Source organism: Ostrinia furnacalis, unplaced genomic scaffold (genome assembly GCF_004193835.3).
Source record: "Ostrinia furnacalis isolate ACB-3 unplaced genomic scaffold, ASM419383v2 OfSCF7367, whole genome shotgun sequence".
In the NCBI taxonomy this organism is placed as follows: Eukaryota; Metazoa; Arthropoda; class Insecta; order Lepidoptera; family Crambidae; genus Ostrinia; species Ostrinia furnacalis.
The window spans coordinates 1,098,842-1,103,152 of NW_021137606.1; the positions used below are offsets into that span (position 1 = coordinate 1,098,842).

Consider the following 4,311-nt stretch of genomic DNA (forward strand, 5'->3'; position numbering starts at 1 on the left):
TTCCTACAAACTTAATCAGTATTATCCAAACAAGATAAGTAAAAGTATTGATAAATTGAATCTGATAAAAATTAATAACACACTTACTGTTATAATAAAAACAACAGATGCAAAACATAAAGACTATCTCGAAGTTAAGTGTTAAATATATTCCTTGGCAGAAATACAGTGTGAGTCACGTTAAAGTGTACATATGAAAAAAGATGAAACTAGACCTATTTTTATCGACAAAAAAGAGGTCAAAAAATTTTTGAGATATTTTTTTAATTTTTTATAGATTTTTTTTTCTTCCAATTACTTGTTGTAAAGAAAACGTAATAACTTTTAAACTAAGCGGTATATCCTGATAAAATAATAGGGATAGAGACATGCGATTTTTGGTTTTACGAAGGTAATACGATAGAAAACAATAAAAAGTAATAAAAACCACCGGTTATAGGGGCATTTTTGGGAGAAATTTTTCAAATAANGAATTAACTAACTTTTTACTCCTGGTTTACTGTGTGTTTTCATTGTTTTGTAAAGTTTTTTGGGGTGCAATTAATTTATTTATTAAAAATATTGTTACAAGGGAGTCAAAGTGCTTTTTATGCTTTAATTTTGTAATAATGTATTATAAATTATTTGTTATCTGGAATATTTGGTCGGTTGTTAAGCGCTATTTAATCTCCATATTATTTGTTTGCCTTATTAATTAGATGGATAGTACACTGATGGTTTATTACCAAAATGTAAGAGGATTACGAACTAAGACAGATATCTTTTACCGTAACCTGATTCAATCGGATTATGATTTTGTATGTTTGAGTGAGACGTGGCTTTTGGAAGGTATACACGATGCTGAATTTTTTGATAGTAGGTATGGTGTTTACAGATGCGATCGTGACTACAAGTTGCGTGGAAACAAACTTGGTGGCGGAGTCTTGATAGCTGTGAATCGCAGATATTCAGTTAGCTCTTCGTCGCTGTTGCCCGTTAAAGCAGCTGCAGCTGAAGTTGTCAGGGTCTCTGTGCATTTGAACGCCGCTCACTTACTGCATGTTTACTGTTGTTACTTCCCGCATTGCCCACTACACTATGAAGTTCTCTGTGATATTTTCGAAAGTATATCAAACGACATTTGTTCTAGTCCTGACGACAAGTTTATGATTTTGGGTGACTTTAATGTGTCCAATGGTAATTGGACTGCGACAGATCTCGGTATGGATTTGATTGGTTTGAGTAATGGTGATGACCTCGTGGACTCGTTATATTCCTTTATGTGTTTTAATGACCTCTTACAATTTAACGCTATTCCTAACTTTAATGGAAGATATTTGGACCTTGTCATGTGCAATTTTGAATGTCTTGTCAATCGTTGTCCGACACCTCTTGTTGCGGAGGACCGGCACCACCCTGCTCTGTCGATTCGCACGTCTCATATTAAACCGCGAATTCTTCGACCAGCGCTGCGAGTTGTTCCGAATTTTCGTGCAGCTAATTATGATANAATTAAAAAAAAATCTCAAAAATTTTTTGACCTCTTTTTTGTCGATAAAAACAGGTCTAGTTTCATCTATTTTCATATGTACACTTTAACGTGACTCACACTGTATAAAATTCATTTAACAGTAATGTTGGCACATTAATTGAAACACGACGTGTAACATATAAATAATGTAAATATAAACGCTATAAATAGTGAAAAATGAGCTGTGAACATGATAAAAAGAACTAAGAAAATCTAGATTAACTTGACACGTAGACAAATAGAAACGAGAACAGTGATTATTTATAGAAATAGATTATAAAAACGGTTGCCCATAAAAGGAGCGCTATGGTTTCTCGGTCACCTAACGATCGGCTTCAAGGAGCTGCAGGATTCATAAATGGGCATAATATATACCTATCTGTTCCTCGTCCGCAAGGTTTGATCATAGATATTGTTATTGCAATATCACGTTTGATCCGGCTTTGGAAGTGGCCTCCGTCATATTTTCATAGTTAACTGTTTTCGAGATCTGTTCTGTCAGTTTTATTAGTGAGCCGTGAGCAATCACTTGGTTTGTTGATGCTAGGTTATCTTGGTGACCTTTTTTGATCGGAACAAGATATGTTTTCTAGAAAGTGTTTTATGAATGAATTTCTAGATGTTCGAGGAATAAAATTGATTTGTAAAATTAGCAACCGAATTTATTGAGAGTTAATAATGATCGGCTAAGTAGCTGTAGACTGTTATAAGTTTCAGCATTATACTCGTATTTTGGAGAATGATGTTGATGATTCCAAGCAGATTCATGTCTCGTTTTGACATTGATGCACTCTTCTTTTTCGAAGGCGTCAGATATTGCATAAATATATTTATATTCATGAATATTGTTTACATAATTTTCGGTTATAAATAGTCCAGCTGCACTGGCAATCCTCGGATGTATCTACACTTCCAGCAATGACATTCTACGGCATTCATTCATCAAAACTCAACGATCATCAGCATTAAATTTCTTCCGTATTTATACCTTTTTGGGTTATCAAAATCGTAAATCTCACTCCATAGTGTGAATTTTTATATGAGTCAGTCACCCCCGGCCGTATATGGAAGGCTCTTTTGACCTTCGCGGGCGCCTGGCCTCGACTGAGCGGGCCGGCGCGCGCTGGCCCTTATATGGGAGATTTCGCGCCTGCGCGGTGCGTTCTGCTTCCAGGTCACGTGGTCTCATCTAAATTTCGCGTTTATCGAATGTAGGAAATTGTTTACGCACTTTCAACGGCCTCGGCATTACATTGCAATGTTAGCTGATATGCAGGACGTGTTGAAATGCGTTCCGATGCTGCAATTGAGTTGCTTGATGTGTTTTTAATTATGGAGTATGTCCTTAGTCCTCGGTATGTAGAAGGAAACGTTTTAATGAACCGTGAATTCCGATAGCATGATGAATTCAGTGCTACAGAGTATGAACTGTGCGATTCGATGCCGAGCACTATAATATTATGGTGACAGCAGAGCAAATTGGCATTTGAGACAGTTTCTATTTCGTGATCGTTTTGATGTGTCTTTTATTACGAACTCTATCTCAAAAAGTTACTAAAGGCGGACAGTTCTAAGTACAATGTTACGTCCGATTAGTTCTTCTTAGGCTGGTCAATTTATATTCAATCTACACAACTGGCAAATAATATAGAATTTAAATTCTTTCTTTCTTAGCAACATTTCCTAAACTGGCTCTCACAGAGTAGGGAGAGCCTCCCACAAAAATCCATTGTGTAAGGGAAGAAGTTCATTACGTAGTCTCAAGTCTGTCGAATATTATATTTATTAATATTTATACGTAATTAATTCCAAAAGCACCTTGAATTCGCGGGAGCTGCCGAAACTTCTGCAAAAAGATGAAGTGATAAATAAGCTCCTTGCTGCATTATTATACAGCTAATGCCTCTTATAAAGTCGTAATAAGGTGTCGGAAGCGGCCGCTAAGCTTCTTACGGTCAATTATGCATGATTGATCTGTCGTAGTGAAAATAATTCCACTGTAATTATGTGGTTAGAGCCGAGGCTACACAGTCGTGAGAATCGGCTAAGTGTAGGTATACTTACCTAAGTATGTTATAGACAAACTGTATACATAAGTATGTTTTTAGACGCTGCACCAGTGTAGGAGTCGTGCCAAATGCCAATATACTGCTTTGATTTATTTATTTATTCTTTAAAGCCGCATAATTGGTATAATTATATGGAACTTAATACCATTGGGCATTCTCTGCCAGTATTCTCTTTGATTGATAATAGCTCTACCATCAAATAGTGAACACTCCCATAAAATTTGTATGGCTATTGATAGGGTATAAGTACTAAAATATTTTTATTCATTACATAAAATGTAAAGTAAGATTTTTACTCATAAGTAAACAAAAAATATTTTTAGAAAGGTTTATGTGGCTGAGCTACCAGAATTGGTCGAAAAAAGTCGAAACTTTTTAAAAGTACTATATTTTTACATAATATTGGGCATTAGATAAATATATAAAAGAACACAAAACTAAATAAAAATGCAAAAAGATCTGCGATGGCCGGGAATCGAACCCGGATCAACTGCTTGGAAGGCAACTATGCTGACCATTACACCACCATCGCAGCTGAGAGACGCGCCGAAATAGCGTGTCGCTTGACTTTAAAACAGTGACCTTTCATCTTTGAGTAGGCGTGATTTTATTGTTTTTTACCTGTTATTATTCAGTATTATTATTATTTTTGAAGCTGTAAAGAAAAATGTTACAAAAACGGGAAATATAATTCAAACTATTTTCACACGTACAAAGTCGCGGGCACAGCTA

At 35.6% G+C, this 4,311-nt stretch overlaps 1 non-coding gene across 1 annotated transcript; it reads right to left on the minus strand.

Moving 5' to 3' along the window:
- Positions 1-4,039: 4,039 nt before the first annotated feature.
- TRNAG-UCC (transfer RNA glycine (anticodon UCC)) lies at positions 4,040-4,111 on the minus strand. Its single transcript has one exon. It is a non-coding gene; the product is annotated as a tRNA-Gly (tRNA).
- Positions 4,112-4,311: the final 200 nt, after the last annotated feature.